This window comes from Gorilla gorilla, chromosome 3 (assembly GCF_029281585.2).
Source record: "Gorilla gorilla gorilla isolate KB3781 chromosome 3, NHGRI_mGorGor1-v2.1_pri, whole genome shotgun sequence".
Lineage (NCBI taxonomy): Eukaryota > Metazoa > Chordata > Mammalia > Primates > Hominidae > Gorilla > Gorilla gorilla.
The window spans coordinates 108,018,829-108,039,003 of NC_073227.2; the positions used below are offsets into that span (position 1 = coordinate 108,018,829).

General features: G+C 39.6%; 1 long non-coding RNA gene across 1 annotated transcript in view; it reads right to left on the bottom strand.

Moving 5' to 3' along the window:
- LOC129533028 (uncharacterized) overlaps nt 1-19,880 on the bottom strand; it is a 43,891-nt gene extending 24,011 nt beyond the window's left edge. The window contains exons 1-3 of the long non-coding RNA XR_010133238.1: nt 19,827-19,880; nt 3,517-3,769; nt 1,915-2,009 (exon numbers count right to left, since the gene is read on the bottom strand). This is a non-coding gene — a long non-coding RNA (uncharacterized lncRNA). The remainder of the gene's footprint in view (nt 1-1,914; nt 2,010-3,516; nt 3,770-19,826) is intronic.
- Nucleotides 19,881-20,175: the final 295 nt, after the last annotated feature.

Here is a 20,175-nt window from a genome sequence, read left to right on the forward strand (position 1 = left end):
TTCAAATAACCATTTCCCTCTTCCTCGCTTAAAAAAAGAATAATTTGCTATAATATATGTTGAAAGGTTTTTGAGATATTTCCTTCTTTTTGCTGGCATTTGTGTCCTTTCTTATGTAAGCAAATAAGTAGAAAACATTGAAACTTAAATATATTTCTCAGAAGAGGGTTTTATGCAAAATACAATTGTTCTTTTTTTATTTCAAAACAATAGCACCAGTTAATATTATTATAAAAATAATAAATTTAATATGTGTATATCTTTTTTGCCCACTTCTATATTTTGTTTCTCAATGTGATTTCTTCTGAGATACATATTGGATTTTTCTGAGAAACTCATGAGTCTTTAAAAATATCAGATTGGAAACATGGCACATTGGATCCCAAGCCTTTACTTTGGGAGCACATGGGCAGCTGGGGCATCAGGACACTATTCTCAGTACTTAAGAAGGCCACAGCCTGGGGAAAGGGGGTATACAGAATTGTCACAGGCATGATCCTTCTGTTCAGTTTTCAGCAGAATTGACAGGCTCAAAATTACCTTTTCTCCTTCCCTGCATCCCCTAAAAGCTTTGCATAGTCCCTTCACAATAATCCCCTTTTATACCAATCTCTCTCCTTTTTTCTTCAAGTCTTCCAGGTTGTTCTAGGACAGCCAAGATTCACAAGCAGTATATTGTCGCTTCTTTCCCTAGCACTAGAGGCAGACTTCGCTAATCAATCACAATATTCTTCCTTGTTAGGCCTAGATTGGGTCTCAAACACAGGCTTCCGGGGGCCATTTCCTTGCTCAAATTGTACAAGAGACACAGATTTTTGACATTTTTGCCCTAGTTCATGAGATGGTGTCCTTATCATGCCTAGCTCTTGCTAAACTCTTTCCCCAGGGAGGCAGTATCTTGCTTCCTGTAATCTCCTGCTGCTGAGAAGGCCCCTGCTTGGAATCACAGTGCCACCACCTGCCTAAAGCAGTGCCTGCTGCCTGGGCTCCCCCCAACGCTGGCCTGCTTGCTGGATCAGAGTCCCTGGTAGAAAGCCCCTCCTTGGTCTGATCTGAGACTCCTACCCCTTTTGACTACTGTCTTGGATTCCATGGTGGGGTAAGCCTCTTCATCTAGGGGCCTTTTCCCTGCGCCTGGCCTCCCTGTTCTGGCTTCCACTGTATTTCTAGTGACTGGGATTCCTGGGATCTAGACACATTTTGTTCCAAAGGACCCCTGCTACAATGCTCAAAAATCAGTCCCAGTTGTTTCATTTACAATATACATTTTTGTTAGGATTAAATGCTGTAATTCTTATGAGACAATTAACATGGTTCCTATCACATAATAAGCACTCAATAAATATTAGCTACTATAAGTTCTGTTATAATTTTCATCGTCATCATCATCATCATGATCATTTCTATCAGGATCTCCATCTTAATTTGAGAAAGGCTTTTTCTGCAATAATCAGGAAGAGGACAAGTCCCAGAGACCAACTGGCTGCTAATGGACTGGAGACAACATACCTAACAAGTGTTCAAATTGGAGCCCATAGCAAACATTAATGATGGTCATCTTTTACTGAGAGCTCTGTGTCAAGAACTTCCCACATAGCATCTTACTTAACCCGCATAACAACCCAATTGTGTGGGAGTTATAACTCCCATTTTATTGATGAGAAAACGCAGGATTAGTGAATCCCATGCCTAACAAAAACGATAGTGAAACTGATATCAGATCCAGCCCTTTTAAAACGCAAAACTCCATTCTTTTCCTCTTGAACATGCTACTTCTCTACAAACAGCCTGAATCCTGGAAGCAGAGCTTACTTTCTGGGATTCCAGCTAATCAAGTCTGGTCTTATGGCCTGCGTGTTTCCTGCCTAGCCATACCATTAGGTAATTCCCGAAACTTTCCTCTTGTATCCTTACCTTTTGTTTTCTTTCTTCTCCTCTTCTAATCTGGCAGCCACACTCCTACTTCTATTTGTTCTTAGCCACTCTGGTTCCAATTTGCACCATCAGCCCTAAAGATCCAAACCAAGCTTAAATCCTCCATTTAGTCTGCTTAGACAAGTGATTTTACCCTCTCCTTCAAATTCCTTTTACTCTCTTGTTATCTGCATTTAGTGCCACACAATTATTATTCTTAATTATTGCCTAATTATTTCAAATGTGCATTCATTCAACTACTACATGTTTAAATACATATTATAAATCAGACACTGAGTTAAGCAACATATATGGAGATATACAGACAAGTATGCTATTACAAAAGCCTTAAGTTAATATTAGTTGGGCAAATAAGAAATATACACAAATAGTTATAGTAGTGTTTTGAGTTTAAAAAGTACCATGAGAAATAAAGACAGCTAAAAGAATTTAGACGAGGGAAGGCTTACTTCTACCACGAAGGGAATGAGGAAGAAATAATGATTCATTTAACTGAGGTAGAAGATTCTGATACCGAGAGAGAGAGCACTCTGGCAGGCACTGCCTGACGCAGGCGTGGAGTCTGGTGAGGGCACTATCAAGGACTAATGAGCCGCTGTCGTCTAACTGTGCTTTAGAGTGTCTGGAGGAGAACTGTGGGATAGTGTACATGGAGGAAGTCCTTAAATACCATGTAATGGTATCACTGGTTAAAAGAGGGAGTCACTGGAAATTTTTGAAATGATATAATCAGAACTGTTGTTTTTGCTGGGTGCAGTGGCTCACGCCTGTAATCCCAACACTTTGGGAGGCGGAAGTTGGTGGTTTGCTTGAGCCGAGTAGTTCGATACCAGCCTGGGCAACACAGCAAAACCCTGTCTCTACAAAAGATACAAAAATGAGCTGAGCATGGTGTGCATGCCTGTGGTCCCAGCTACTCGAGAGGCTGAGGTGGGAGGATCACCCGACGAGGCCTCAGTGAGCCATTGTGGCGCTGCTGCACTCCAGCCTGGGCAACAAGTGAGACTTTGTCTCAAAACAGAACAAAACAAAATTGTTGTTTTGCATCCCTCCCCCTAATTAACAGAAAGTCTATGAAAGTTTAAAATCATGTTTTCATATTTCATTCACATTTCCTTAGAACTTGGCACAACTGTGGACACAAATAAATATTTAATAAATAACCAGTGACTGATAAGAAGCAGTTACATATTATAGCTCTTTTATATAGTTCATTTTAATTCTAACTAAAAAGAAACTAGAATTTTTTAAATTAAAAAGTGTAGAGTCTAATTAGGTGGCATGATATTTAAGCAAAACAGCCCTTTGTCTCTGAATCAGTCCACTGACCTACAGATACTATTACAGGTGTTAACTTCAGCTTCAAAAATATTTGTTATAAGATGGTAAACTCCAGATAAAACATTCCTTAAAACATGACTTTAGTATTCATTATATTACCTCATTTTTTCTCCAGTATGGATTTTTAAAATTTGTTTGCAGAAATTTTTTTCCTCAAATCTTACCAAGTACTTGGAAAATCTTGTCTTAGCCTTTTTCTTTGGTTTTAAAAGTGTGATTCAAATCATTTTACATACTCACTTTTAATGTTATGAAAAAGCTATCAGTTGGAGAGGATGTTTTCACCAAGGCAAATCAACAGAACTGGCGGTTTGGACAGGACCAGAAAGTCCAGGGAAACCAATGACGCACACTCTACTCCTGGCACACATGACTGTAGAAGCATCCAGGCTATTCAAAGGCCGTGAAAACAAACAAGTAAAACAGGCTTCCATTTCCTCTGAGGATTCCCCAATGGAACCAAACACATCTTCCCAAGGCCAACAATAAGGAGCTGAAAGACAGAAAGGATTTGGTTATTAGTTTGTACAAACCAGTTTCTTTGTAGAAGCCACTTTTGTTTGAGTGGGAAAGATTTTTTTTCTTGCAGATTTTGCTGAGAAGTCATTGACTTGATCTGTGATCCTATGTGTACCTAGTCCAGAAGTCAGCCAAGAGGACTCTCATGTCTCTGATGAGAGGTAGAATTCTGGAGGAAATGCACACCATTGTAGGTAGAGGTAGCCTGTTTACAGTTTATCCTGCCCAGAGTAAAAATGTACCTTCCTGGACTAAATTCCTTATTACTGATCAGTTATAAAATATGCGTAAGGTAAAATGAATTTCTGCCCAGATAATACTTTAGGAGAAACAAGTAATTATAGGGATGTTTGGAACATTTATTTATAACTATGGAAACTTTCTTCATAAAAACTCAAAGTTCCCTCAGGAGAGGCTGCTGGAATGGTTGGATCTACTTTATTTGCCAGCAAGATTTAGCAGGTTGTGTTATTTGCAAATATATTCTTTATTAGGGTGAAACTATGTGTTTATTTTCAAATTTTCATCAATATTTCTTGCTTCTTTTCACTTGTCAAACTATCCTTGTTGCTTGTACAGGAGAGTACTGTGTGTACAGAGAGTTTTGTATACTTGAGAAATTGTTTGGTCTACTCTTTTGGAAAAATAATTACACAGAGTGTCCAATACAGATATTAACATTGGCGACATCTAGTACTGCAGCAATGCAGGGTCAGGAGAGATTTGTTTGAGCTGTACTTAGTGCATAAAAGACTATGTAGTTTTTTTTCTAAGCTCAGGAAGGACTATAGTTGCAAAGTGAGTCAACATCCTGCAGCATCCCACAGTGTATCAGGCTGAGACGTTATATTTTCTTTCTTGTATGTGGTACTGTCTATAGTGTCTTCCTTCTTTCTAAATATGCTCTTCCCAGACAGAGTTGGTCTAGTGGTTGTTTGTACTGCGTGGTTTTGAGGGGGGTTAAGAATAGCAAGTCCAAGTACATTATTATTATTTCAACCTTCTCTTGAAAAGAAAATGCCGTGCAGTGTATGCATTTGCTTTTATGAAGTAAAAATGGTAATTCCCAGTAGAACTACACTGTGGAGGATGGGAAACAGATGCTTTGGTCAGCCTCAGGGACTGACCATAACATACTGTGGAAATACGAAAGAGTAAGAAACGAATTGCATAATCTTCTGACTTTAATGAGCTGATTGACCCAGATGGCATGCGTGCACCTTGTTTCAACAATATTTTGCTAACACAATTTTGGGCTGGTTTGCCACTGCTATAAGGAGTTGGGGGACATTCTGAAATAATTGATTCTGTCCACCTGTTTTTGCTTAACACTTTGGTGGGAAATTGGTGTCATGGAGAGGAACCCTTCATTTAGATAAAGAAAAGCAAAGGAATGACCTTGAAGGAATGACCAAATAATACCCAAATAGTCAGATGATGAGTTTGTTGCAAACACCGAGAAATCTTTAATGTTTCCATGGTGTGGGCTGGCTTGTGTCTTAGGCTGAACTCCCCAGAAACAGAGCTTGAGAAAAGGATTTGAGTAAAAATGCCTTATTCATAAGACATCCCAGGAAGCAGAGGTAGGAGTGTGGGAAATTTCGATGGAAAGCGGAAGGGAGCCAATAATAAAGATTATGTCATCCAGGAGATACTGAAGCAGGTCACTGGGGCTCAGTCCTTCTGAGGAATTCCGGGAAGCAGTGAGGAACAGGCTCAGAGTTGTCCAACTCAAGGAACAAATAAGCTGGGTCGGGGTGGGCAGTGGTATATATGAGCTTTCAACCTTCATTGGTTGAGAACTGCCCTTGGGGACATTAACTCCTCAGGACTTCCTGCTTGCCCTGAGCAAGGCTAGAGCATTCTCCTACAGCCTGAAAGAACCCCCAGGGAGAGAGCTGCATTGTCTTTGGCTAGTACAGAAATCAGAGTTATTGGTCAGATGCAGACAGTATCTGCTGCAGAATGCTAATGACTTATTTACCCAAGGAAGATAAAAAAGCAAATGGATATGCTGATATAAATGAATAAATGAATACATTGAAATTTTGTTGAGGGATGTTATATTCACATGGTTTCAACTTACTTTATTACGGAATACTTATTAGTTAAAAAGAAAAAAAACAGTATAGTACAGAAGCCTTGCAAACCACCTTAATCAAGTAATCAAAGCTAACATAACCAATCATGAGAAAAATCAAAACCATGTGCCACCTGACAGACACAATGAGAACACAGAATTGCTTTTATGATGTTGCTGCCAAAGAAGCATGATCTGACTCTGCTTCTGAAGGAATATCAGATGAACTGAACTGCGGGGATATTCCATCATATGGAACCGGATCTGTCACCTTTAAAAATGTCAAAGTCAATAAAAAAGAAAACAAGTTTTTCTTATCCTCACAACATTTCTGACGCCAAAAGTATGATTTCCCCCCACATCAACTAATTCTCTAATTTTCACCACACACCAACTGAGTGTCCTACAATTTAACTCAATTCTGACCCTACCCAGAGTTAGCACAGACCCCAGAGACTAAAGGCTCAGTCCCACAGAATTGTCCTCCTTCCTCAGATGCCAGTAGAAAGCAGTGGCTTCCCAGGTTACCCACTAATTCTGTCTGACTTGGCTGCAAATTGGAGGTTGCCACAACTCCATCCTTAGGTTCATAATTTGCTAGAACATCTCGCAGAACCTAGGAAACTGTTTACTAACAATTACTGATTTACTACAAAAGACATTTTAAAGGATACAAATGAGCAGCCAGATAACAGATGCATAGGACAAGGTCTAGGAAAGTCCCAAGCACAGGAGCTTCTGTCCCCATGGAGTTTGAGGTCTGCTGCTCTCCTGGCACATACATGTGTTCTTGCTCAACCTGGAAGCTCTCTTAATCCCATTGTTTAGGGTTTTTCTTTTAAAGAGCTTCCATTAGGTTGGCATGATTGATTAAGTCTTTGACCATGGGTCATTGAACTCAATCTCCAGCCCTTCTCCCCTCACAGGAGACTGGAGGATGAGGCTGAAATTTTCAACCCTCTAATCACAAGGCTGGTTCCTCTGGCAACCAGCCATGATCCTCCAAGAATTGCCTCATTAGCATAAACTCAGGTATGGTTGAAAGAGGCTTTTATGAACAACAAAAAAGATTCCTCTCACCGCTATATAATCCAAGAAATTCTAAGGGTTTTAGCAGCTCTGTGCCAGGAACCTGAAGTAAGGACCAAATATATATAGAGAGACTATATATATAGAGAGAGAGAGAGACTATATATATATATATATATAGAGAGAGAGAGAGAGAGAGAGACTATATATCTATATCTATATCTACATCTATATAGTCAGAGTCATGAAAGTCAAGGAAAGACTGAGGAACTGTATCAGATTGAAGGTGCCTATGGAGAAATGACAACTCAGTGTAGCATGTGATCTGGACTAGATACTTTTTCTATACAGGATATTATTGGAGCAACTGGAAAAGTTGAATGGAGTCTTGAGGTTAGTTGTAGTGATATATCAACATTAATTTCCTATATAATATTGATGCTATATGTGGGTATATAGGACAGTGTTCTTGTTAGTAGGAATTACACACTAAAGGATTCAGAGGTCATGGGGCATACTGGCAACTTATTCTCGAATGGTTCAGGGTAAAACAGTCTTTCTTGCACCATTTGTGTAACTTTTCTGCAAGCTTGAAATTGTTTCAAATTAAACAGTTTTTAAGAGTAAATGATTAAAGAATCAAGGCACAATTATGTAAACTTTATCCACCCCTTTTTCCTTTTAAAGAGTCTCTCCTTGGTGGTGGGTAGTCCCATGGACAGCAGCATTGCACTACTACATAAGGACCATAGAGCCAAATTGAACAATAGGTACCAGAGCTCCAGCTAAACTCTAGCCTGGTTGAGTAGTATTTTCATTTTGAATAGCTACAAGAGAACTACCTGATGTCACTATTGATACTGAGGATGAATCTCCTTCCCAAATGTTTTTCCAAAACAAGTGAGAAATTTCATGGCTATTTTTAAACTAAGTTGAAAGAAGGAAAGGTAGGGATCATGAGGGACACCATGGTACATGCTTGAATTTATAGGCATGAGAATTTTTGTCAACATCTTTTGATAATAAATAACAGCTATCCTTTTATACAAGGATATTAGTATGTAAGAAGCAGGAGGTTAATACAGCTTACAATATCTAGAAATTCCCTAATTTCCTTTCCTTCCTTCCTTTCTTCCTTCCTTCTTTCCTTCCTTCCTTTCTCCTTCCCTCCCTCCCTCCCTCCCTTCCTCTTTTACTTTTTCTTTCTTTTTTTTGAGGCAGGGTCTCACTCTGTCACCCAGGCTGGAGTGCAGTGGCTCACTACAATCTCAGTTCACTGTAGCCTCAACCTCCCAGGCTCAAGCAATCCTCCCACCTCAGCCTCCCAAGTAGCTGGGACCACAGGTGTATGCCACCATATCCACCTAATTTTTGTATTTTTTTTCTAGAGCCAGGATTTTGCCATGTTGCCCAGGCTGGTCTTGAACTCCTCAGCTCAAGTGATCTGCCCCAAAAGTGCTGGGATTACAGGATTCCCTACTTTTGTTAGAGAAACAATAATTGTGTCAGTACTTAGCATGATCCTCCTTTGCATAGATGTATTGGGATTGAGCCAGATAGAGCAAGAAGGCAACAATACATTGTCTCATCATTGAATATAATGAGAAATACCTTCCCTGTACTTCCCAGATGTTGGAATACATATTCAGATCTGCAGTTCATGAAGAAAATAAATTTCTGAGCAATTATTTTTTGAGACAGGATCTGGCTCTGTCACTCAGGCTGGAGTGCCGAGAGATGATAGCTCACTGTAACCTGGAACTTCTGGGCTTAAGCTATCCTCTCTCCTCAGCTTCCCAAATAGCTGAAACTACAGGCATGTGCCACCAGGCTAATTTAAAAAAATTTTTTTTGTAGAGACAGGGTCTTGCTATGTTGCTCAGGGTAGTCTTGAACTCTTGGCCTCAAATGATTCACCTGCCTCAGCCTCCCAAAGTGCTGGGATAACAGGTAGAGGCACCATGCCTAGCCAGAGCAAATATTTAAGATTTAAGGTACTTCTCTTTGGTAATTAAGTGGAGGTTTTTTGTTTTTGTTTTTGTTTCTTTTTCTTTAGTACACCTAATTGAAGTTCTTTAAAATTAACTTCTGTTGAATTGATAGAGATTTCTATTAATTTGTTTATTTTTAAACTAATTAAATACGTATTTGTGAATCACTGTGTCTGCCTATTTCCATGATTCTAAACACACTGTAAGAAGCCATATCACCATTGAATGAATCAGTTGAATGGAGATGAATCTATATAAGATTCCTCTACCTGTTTTGATAACATTGGCTACAGCAACTGGACACATATTACTTCGACTACTCAGCACCTGTCTTCTGAGAATCACGCCTTAAATCTCTCTCTCCAGTCACATAATTTCTGTCCCACTTCTATACTGTGGCCCTTGGTCATAGCTGATTGGTTTACTGAGTCATGTGACCCAACCTGGGTCTAACTGTTTTTTCACCAGCAACTGCAAGAGTAAATGAAGGTGCTCAGGCTTATCACTCATAAAACAAAGTTATCACTAGTTAAATTTCTTTTTTTCTTTAAATGCAAATTGGGAAACAGAAAGCTGGGATGAAGGGAGAAAGACAAATGAAGCTAACCAGAAAATATCAGTTCTGGTTTCAACTTGTTCCTGAAACCTATTACTATCATTGGATTTTATCAACTATCCTAATATCTTTCCAATAAATTTCTCATTTTCTTCTTGCACTAGCTAGATTTGGGTTAGTTACTTGAGACTGAAAATTACTAATTAGAAACGAATATGGAAGAACCGGGATACTGCAAAAGATAGATTCTAGCATGTGAGGCTTGAGAAATTTATATGAGACTTGGGAATTCTGCTGCTAGGATGGGAAACTGCAGATGTTGTGCTGTACCAAAGCAGGCAGCTAAACCATCTCCTTTGTCTGTTGGGATTCAGGCCTCATGCTCACTGAAGCTGGAGCAAGGAGGCTTTGGGACAACTTAGCAGAATGCTTGTGTGTTTAGAAGCTATAGGAAATGTGGCATTCAATGACAATAAAAAGAGACTAGCTCCCTTTAGGTGGGCCCATTGGAAGGCAGATAAGGGATATCAGAATAAGTGTGTAATCTTTTTTTTTTTTTTTTTTTTTTTTTTGAGATAGAGTCTCGCTCTGTCACCCAGGCTGGAGTGCAGTGGCGCGATCTCAGCTCACTGCAAGCTCCACCTCCCGGGTTCACGCCATTCTCCTGCCTCAGCGTCCCGAGTAGCTGGGACTACAGGTGCCCGCCACCATGCCCAGCTAATTTTTTTGTATTTTTAGTAGAGATGGGGTTTCACCGTGTTAGCCAAGATGGTCTCGATCTCCTGACCTCGTGATCCACCTGCCTTGGCCTCCCAAAGTGCTGGGGTTACAGGCATGAGGAATAAGTGTGTAATCTTGTGAAGAAAAGCCATTTTCTAGCTGAAGCAAGATGTTAGAAGTTACAAAGCATGAGATGATCAGAGCCTTGCTGTATTGCAACCAGCAAATTTGCTGCAGCTTAAAAAACTAGCTAAAAAACTAAGTGCTTTGTTAAACAAAACGAGGGGTCTTTGGCAATTGTAACAAAGATATTTGGTGGAAACTAAAAGAATCAGGAAGCACTGATTTTCTTTCAAAAATCGTCTGCTGCAAATTCACTCCCTGTCAAAAGACTCAGTGTTTCTCATTGACCAGCACATGGGCCAGAATATAGCCTGGGGATAGGCATGGCATTCCAGAACGTATTGACTGGCTTCACTACCACCCTACCCTATTACAGAATCCTGAGGCCAATTGTATAAAGTTCAAAGCTAGCAGAAAGGGCAGAGTATTCATTTATGTTTCAAAGAAGCCAACAGTGTGGGGCCCTGCTTCAACTACAGATTCAGAGTATGGATGGCAAACCCTTCTGTCACGGGTATTGTCCAAAAAATAAGATAATCCAGCAGCTTACTACAGTTAAGGGAGTTGTATTGCAAAAAAAAAAGTCAAGCCTTGCCCATAAGATACTGAAATTTCTTAATCCAAAAGCAACCTCCAGGAACTGACAGTACATGGACTATTAAGGTAGAATGGCCCTCCCACGGAAAAATCCTTTATTCTCAGGAACAACTCTGAAAGTCTGGATAAGGAACTCTTAGTTGCAGGCTAGAACCTGAGACAACCAGATGATCTCAGCAAAGAACTCACTCGACTCTAAAAACTGTCATATGGTATTTTTAACAATGAAAACACAAACAGAAAAAAGAAAATATCTTATCCAAGACCACAAAACTATTAAAACTGAGCTATAAACATAGATATCTTAGTTCTGGAAACCTCATACCTATGGCATTTACTGGTTCTATTTTTCCCATCAAGATTAATCTAGAAGACAAATCCTGGTTCTACTATTCATATGATGTGTAATATTAGACAAGTTACTTAACCTCCTTGGGCCTCAGTTTCCTCTTTTTAAAGTGGGAAAGATAATAATATTGACTACCTTATGGAGTAATTATAAGGATTATATGAATAAATGCATGTAAAGCCCTTAGGCTAATGCTTGGTACTTCTACTCTGTTGTTGCTGGTGTTACTTATTGATGTGGTTTGGCTGCGTCCCTACCCAAATGTCATCTTGAATTGTAGTTCCCATAATCCCCACATGTCATGGGAGAAATCTGGTGGGAGGTAATTGAATCATGGGGGCAGGTTTTTCTTGTGCTGTTATGATAGTGAATAAGTCTCATAAGATCTGATAGTTTTATAGAGGGAAGTTCCCCTGCACACACGCTCCTGCCTGCTGCCATGTAAGATGTTACTTTGCTCCTCATTAGCCTTCTGCCATGATTGTGAGGCCTCCCTAGCCATGTGGGACTGTGAGCCAATTAAACGTCTTTCCTTTATAAATTACCCAGTCTCAGGTATGTCTTTATTAGCAGCATGAGAACTGACTAATACAGTAAATTGGTACTGACAGAATGCAGTGCTGCTATAAGGACACCCCAAAATGTGGAATCGATGTTGAAATTGGGTAACAGGCAGAGGTTGCAACACTTTAGAGGGCTCAGAAGAAGACAGGAAAGTGTGGGAAAGATTGGAACTCCCTAGCAACTTGGAGGGCTCAAAAGACAGGAAGACACGGGAAAGTTAAGAACTTCCTAGAGATTTGTTGAATGGCTTTGACCAAAATGCTGATAGTGATATGGACAATAAAGTCCAGGCAGAAGTGGTCTCAGATGGAGATGAGAAACTTGTTCGGACCTGGAGTAAAGGTGACTCTTGCTATGTTTTAGCAAAGAGACTGGAGGCATTTTGCCCCTGCCCTAGAGATCTGTGGAACTTTGAACTTGAGAGAGATGATTTAGGCATCTGGCAGAAAAAATTTCTAAGTAGCAAAGTGCTCAAGATGTGACTTGGGCGCTGTTAAAAGCATTGAGTTTTTTTGTGTTGACAAAGGTATGGTTTGGAATTGGAACTTGAGTTTAAAAGAGAGGCAGAGCATAAAAGTTTGAAAAATTTGCAGCCTGATGATTCAATAGAAAAGAAAAACCCATTTTCTGTGGAGAAATTCAAGTTGGCTCCAGAAATTTGCATAAGTAGTGAGGAGCCAAATGTTAATTGGCAAGACGATGGGATGGGGAAAATGTCTCAGGGCATGTCAGGGACCTTCACAGCAGCCCCTCCCATCACAGACCCAGAGGCCTAGGAGGAAAAAATGGTTTAATGTGCTAGGCCCAGGGCCCCCCTCCTCTGTGCAGCCTTGGTGACCTGCATCCCAGCCACTCCAACTGTGGCTAAAAGTGGCCAAGGTACAGCTCAGGCCATGGTTTCAGAGGGTGCAAGCCCCAAGTCTTGGCAGCTTACATGAGGTGTTGGGCCTTCAGGTGCACAGAAGTCAAGAATTGAGGTTTGGGAACCTCTGCCTAGATTTCAGAGGATGTATGGAAATGCCTGGATGTCCAGGCAGAAGTGTGATGCAGGGGCAGGGCCTCCATGGAGAACCTCTGCTAGGGCAGTGTGAAAGGGAAATGTGGGGTTGAAGCCTCCACACAGAATTCCCACTGAGGCATTGCCTAGTGAAGCTATGAGAAGAGGGCCACTATCCTCCAGACACCAGAATGGTAGGTCCACGAACAGCTTGCACCGTGTGCCTGGAAAACCCACAGACACTCAATGTCAGCCCATGAAAGCAGCCAGGGGGAGGTTATACCCTGCAAAGCCACAGAGGTGGAGCTGCCCAAGACCATGGGAACCCATCTCTTGCATCAGCATGACCTGGATGTGAGACATAGAGTCAAAGGAGATCATTTTGGAGCTTTAAGATTTGACTGCCCTGCTGGATTTCAGATTGCATGGGGCCTGTAGTCCCTTCATTTTGGCCAATTTCTCCCATTTGGAATGGCTGTATTTACCCAATGCCTGTACCTCCATTTTATCTAGGAAGTAACTAATTTGCTTTTGATTTTACAGGTTCCTAGGCAGAAGGGACTTGCCTTTTCTCAGATAAGACTTTGGACCGTGGACTTTCAAGTTAATGCTGAGATAAATTAAGACTTTGGGGGACCCTTGGGAAGTCATAATTGGTTTTGAAATGTGAGGACGTAAGACTTGGGAGGGGCCAGATGGAAATATATTGTTTGGCTGTGTCCCCACCCAAGTCTCATCTTGAATTTTAGCTCCCATAGTCCCCACGCATCATGGGAGGGACCCAGTGGGAGGTGATTGAGTCATGGTGGATGTGCTGTTCTCATGACAGTGAATAAGTCTCATGAGATTTGATGGTTTTATAAAGGGCAGTTCCCCTGCACATGTGCTCTTGCCTGCCACAATGTGAGAGGTTACTTTGCCCCTATTCACTGTCTGCTATGATTGTGAGGCCCCCTCAGCCATGCTAAACTATGAGTCAATTCAACCCCCTTTCTTTCTAAATTACTCAGTTTTTGGTATGTCTTTATTAGCAGTGTGAGAACAGATTAATACACTTATATTGTCAAATTTTAGGTTTTGCATCAGGACAAAATGCTTTATTGCTGGTCCAAAGCTTCTGCATCCCTAATCAACTCCACTGTGTTTAAAGGATTTATATGGTGAGCCTCCTCAATACTTTTTTGCCAGCCTTCAACAAACTATTATAAATTAGATCTCCAAGTAGGCCCAAACTTTAAGGGAAGAATTTTGTTGGGGTTAGAATTTGTTTTATGCCTTCTGCTAAATTTCTTTTATTCAGACCAATGGAGGATATTAATTTTAATTAGGAAAAAGAATGAATTATAGAATATTCTACATTTAATTATGGTAAAAATATATTAAAACCCTACTTTCTTACATGTTACTCAAGTAAATGTGACTTAGTTCTTTTTCTCTTGGGATTCACAACTTTGGAGGGGAGATAAATTTATACAAAACCTGATATGATGTGTAAGGGTCATTAGTGGTTTGTGGAGGAGATCACAGAAAAACAAGTACTTGAGTGGAGTTTTGCAATAGGAATCATGAAGAAATTCTAGGCCAATGTGACAGTGTGAGCAAGGGTGTGAAGATTTTGAAAATTCATTTTGTGTTTGAAAGTGCTGTGGAGTCTGGAGTAGTGATCGTGGTTTGGGGAAATGCAACCAGAAAGGTAGGTTGGATATTGAATAGCATTAGTAAGAAAAAGCTCCTAGGAATTACTTCAATAAATAGGAAGTAATATTCTTAATTAGACTAATAAGTTTAGAGAGATGAATATTTCTAAAAGATTTGAAGTTAGTAGGCTGCCTTAAATTTCTAAAATATTTCCTTTGAAATTGTTATTTACACTACTAATATGCTTAGATACTCTATCTTAGCCTAGAAACTGTGTACTATCAAGATTTACAGTCAAATGCTATTATTCCAAATTATATTAAGGCTCTGTTCATTTCATATTCAACAAATGACCACCAATTATTCTTTTTCTTGATCTCATTGGAATTTAAAATTTTTTCATGGTATTATATGGAGCAACATTTCTAACACTGTGTTTCATGTAAAAAGCAAAATGTGGTCATAAGAAATTTGGGAAATATCTTAGTCTGTTTTATGTTGCTTTAACAGACAGGCTGAGTATTTTATGGAGAAAAGAGATTTATTTCTTACAGTTATGGAACCTGGGAAGTCCAAGAGCATGGTGCTGGTGTCTGGTGAGGACCTTGTGCTGCATTATTCCATAGCGAAGGGCAGAAGCAGAAGTGAGCACACAATACAGAGAAGGAGGCACCAGGGGCTGTACTTGCTTTATAACAACCCGCTCTGGAAATAACTAAGCTGCTCTTGCAATAATGATGTTAATCGATGAGGGATCTGCCCTCATGACCCAATCATCTCTTATTAGGCCCCATCTCCCAATGCTACTGCATTGGGAATTAAACTTCCAACACATGAGCTTTTGAATGACACATTCAAACCATAGCAGGAAACAACAGAATAAACAAAATTAACTGGATCTTGATTGCATGACTTTTCAAGGCCTTTAATATTGCTAATATTCTTTGTGAAACTCCAAAAGATAAAGTAATTAGCAATTTTTAAAATTATGTGACAAATACTTACTTAGTGCACCACTTAGTAACATCTTGAGGAAAATCAGCATTCTGTGGAATACTGAGTAGCTAAAACTGTGTGAAACCATCCAAGTATCAAATGTTGCAGGTCAAAAAGCAGTCATAGCAGTTGACATACGGGCAGTCATGTGCATAGCTGAATAGTGACAATGAATTCCTTTCATTGGAAACCCTTCTTTAGGGTGGCTTGCAGAACAATAATTAATTTTATTATAGCTTGGATTCTTCCTCTAAACCATTATCTTTTCAATAAAATAAACACTGTGTACAGGTGCTCATTTTTATAATAACTATCTCTTTTATTTACAGGTGTTTCTTAGCTTGGCAATTATACGTTTCTCTTAGTCACAAAGGTTTGTGCTAGTAGGAAAATGGAAGGTACTTTCTGTCATTAGCTATGCATTCCCATGTTCAATAAATACATCCAGACTTATTTTCTTCTATAAGAAAAAAACGTTGTGTGCAACTTGAGGCAGTGAGGAGTGAAAGTTTTATGAAGAAGAAGTTTCCAAAGCTGGCATGATGTCAGATTTAGAATCTTTTACAAATGGTCAGTTTTGAGTCTTGTGAAATACCTCCTAAATCAAAATACACAGGAGCAGGCTTAGAATTTTTATCTTTAAAAAGTTTCTCAGGTAATTATAACGCAACTGGTAGATTGGCAGACTGTAGAGGCCAGCGGATATTTATGAAAGCTTGACACTTTTGTTCCATAACCTTTTTGAGATTCAGGTTTATGTGATACTTAACTCAGATTTACTTTGCATGCTTTAATTTTTTGGAGAATAATATAATGATATTCCAAAAAGTCTTTTTGATTTTTTTCTCACTCTTTATGGAACCATACATTGTATATTTAGGTTTCATCAGTGTTTTGGTCAACTGCATTTTTCATACCACATACTCTTTTAGGAAATCTCATCTAGTCTTGTGGTTTCAACAATTGCCTCTATGCAGATGACATCTTCCCCAAACTTCAGATTATATATCCAACTCCAACTAGACTTTCCTACCTAAATGTCCCATGTAGGGACAAATGTCAAATGTAACTTGCTATCCTCTCACCCCAGTTCCACTCCTCATTCTATCTCTCAATTTGTAACATTGCCATCCACCTAGTTATCCAAATCTAAATCATAGGAGTAGTTATTTTATTCTTCCATAGAGGTCACTTTTATATTCTGATCCATGTCAAGTCCTGTTACTTCCTAAAAATTTATCGTATATGTACCTTGATTCTGCACTACTTGGTTCCCAGGTTCTGGAATCTAGAATTCAGGCAACTAATAAATATTATAATACTCTTATACAATACTTGTGTACTCATTTTTGACAACATAGTTATGAAAAAATATTAAGAAGCATTTGATTTACTAGTGAACTTTCAAATCACAACCCATTTGTAAATTAAAGACTGACTATACTAGTAATTATCAAACAAATCAATAAATGTTTTTAAATTTTTATTGTAAATATCACTGCTTGGGAAAAAAATGTTTACTATTAGAGTGAAATGAAGAGACAGGATCTTCTATAGATATTCTGAAGGGAACTTCCAGACTTTTTCAGAAGGCTTAGGAGTTTACAGTTTTGCAAAATGCAATTATTTTATTAAAACATTTGTTTCCCTCTTGCTTTTTTTTTTGTCCTGTTTTTTCCTGGTATATTTTGTGTTTGGTAGGTTAAATGGCTGGTTTCTTTGTTCCTGTGGCATTTGGACTGAGTTCTTGTTACTGGACATTAGAACTCTCTTTGTCTAATAGGTGACTAAATATTTGCTAATCAAATATTCATTACCTACTGTATATGGCTGAGGGTGGAGAAGGGAATTGAGTTCCAAGGGGCCCAATGGGACTTTCTAAGGTGACAAAAATACTGTATCTAAATTGTGGTACTGGTTTCAGGGCTGCATGCATTTGTCAAAACCCATCCAACTGTACTTTACTGTTTAAGTTATGCCATAATAAACCTGACTTTTTAAAAGGCTCTCAAGCAGAATGTCCCTTGTGGGCAGGTCACTTACCTGGGCGAGACCTGATGACCACGAGAGGGAAATAGGCACAAGACTGGGGCCACCCAGAGGAGTAGTGGGGAGGTTCTGACAGCAGCTCACCACCAGGGAAGGCTGACTGCAGTGGACTTCAGACCTGAGAGCTTGCAATGATGGATGGAGACTTTGTCATCTGTTGGCCCCAGGAGAGGTGACAGGCAGCACCTTCCAAAACGCCATTAGGTTGTGCCCTGGCTGAGGACCATGCAGCCTGAGAGCTCGAGACTCCCGCAGGTTGCTGACATGGGGGCAGCCTCCCTCCTGCTTTTATAGATACTTTAATAGAAGTATGCTGAAGCAGGTTTTGGGTTTATGAATGGATTGAAAAGAGGAGGAAATGAGGGTCAGAGAGATAAAAACGATCTAAGAAAGAGATTGCCTATTTATCTCTAAAAAATACAAGGGAGCAAATATAAGAATCAGGACTGCAGTCGACAAAAGCAGACCTATGTGGCAGGGAGAGAAACCTTGTGTGGCTTCGTCCCAGTACTGGCCCCCAGAGAAGAGTACAGTCCTGGTCATTTCCTAGCAGAGGTGGGAAAAATGCAGATGTGCTTATTTTAAAAATGGTTTTTGATGGACACCCACCAACCACACAAACCCATAAAATAGGATTCTGTACAAAGACATTCAATCCCATTCATGTTATATTGCTGAAGAATGAGTTTCAGAAGAGATGATCTATCACACGAGCAAAGCAACATTTATGTGATACAATGCGACCACTGCACAGAGACAAACTCGAAGAGGGTGGAGAATGATGGTTTTGATTCTTTGAAGAATTTTCCTCAAAAATGCTTTTCTGTGGGTGGCATTTAAAAAAAAAAATCCATCTAGTTGTCTTTGTCTGCAGCTCTATACCAGATACACCATAGGGATGCTTTTGTTTCAGCCCAGAAAGTGAAATTCTGGTCTTGGATACTTTAAATGTAAAATCCAAAGAGGTCAGCTGCTCATAGGAGAAGATCAGGAGTAAATGGGCCACCTAGCAGGATTCAAAGCCACAAGATTAGAGGTTGGGAAGCACCTCTTAATTCTCAAAAATTCTTATGGGAGAACCTCTAAGAATGAGAAGAGGGAAAATTAAGGCTATAAATTGTCATTCTTTTTGTCTTCTCATCTTTCCCAACACAGACATCCCCCCTACCCTGAACTATTTTATTTTTGTTTATCATCTGTTTGCATAGTTTATATCTAGTTGCAGCATTTCTTTGCAACCCAGAAGTACAATGAGGGTAGGAGACAGACAAACAAACCCTTTCCATTCTACCTGTTTCTTTCTTGTTGATTCATTCGTTCATTTAAAAAATATTTACTGGCTGGGCACAATGGCTCATGCCGGTAATTACAGCACTTTGGGAGGACAGGGTAGGAGGATCATTTGAAGCCCGGAGTTTGAGACTGGCTTAGGCAACATAGCAAGAGCCCATCTCTATAAAAATAAAAATTAGTTGGGTGTGGTTTTACATGTCTGTAGTCCTAGCTACTGGGGAGGCTGAGGAGGGAGGATCTGTTGAGCACAGGAGTTTAAGGCTGCAGTGAGCCATGACCACACTGTTGCACCCTAGTCTGGATGACAGAGTGAAACTCTGTCTCAAAAAAAAAAAATCTACTGATTGCCTCTGATTAGCCAAGTGCTGTTGTGGGTGTGCAGTATACATCAGTGAACAAATAATCATACATTATTTCCCCCAAGGAGCTTATATTATAGTCAGGGTCAAAAACCAAAAGAACAAAAAATAAGCAAAAACGGTAACAATAAGCAAAAATAAATAAAAATAATTAAATTACTACTTATTAAAATAAATATTAATATTAATTAACTATCAATTAAATTAATTTACTTATTATAAATTTAAACATTTATCCTTTATGATAAATATAATAAATTTAATAATAAACATTAAAAATAAATGTTACCTAGTTTGCTGAGAGATGAAAAGAGCTGTTATGCATTAAATTGTGTTCTCCACTCCAAAATTCGTATGTTGAAATTCTAACACCCACTTCCTCAGAATGTGACATTTGGAAATAAGGTTGTTGCAGATATTACTGTGAAGTTAAGATGAAGTCATCTGGGTGGGCCCTAATCCAGTATGACTAGTGTCCTTATAAAAAACGGAAATTTGGACAGGGAGAAGCAGAGTCTCACACCGGAAGAATGCCATGTGAACATAAAGGCAGAGACTGGGTGATGAATCTGTAAGTCAAGGAACACTAAAGTTTGCCAGCAACCACCAGAAGCTAGGAGAGAGGCGTGGGATGGTCCCTCTCACAGCCCACAGAAGGAACCAACCCTGCCCTTCGGAGTTCAGACTTACCGCCTCTAGAACCACGACACAATGAATTTTTGTTTCTTAAGCCGCTCTCTTGATGGCATTTTGTTATAGCAGCCCTAGCAAACAAATACTGGGGTTATGAAGATTACGGAGGGGCATAAGGGGTATTGGGAATCCTTCACAGGATTCCATGAGTCATTTTTCACATAGGGAAACCAAGAGGTAACAGATGATTTTCTTGACCACCCTCACCTACTAGGAAAACCTGATTGCTGGTTCCCCCTCCTTCCCTCTCCCCAGCACTTTGTAGACATCTCCATAATGGCTCCTGTTTTAACCTGTTTTCACATTGCTATAAAGATACTACCTGAGACTGGGTAATATATAAACA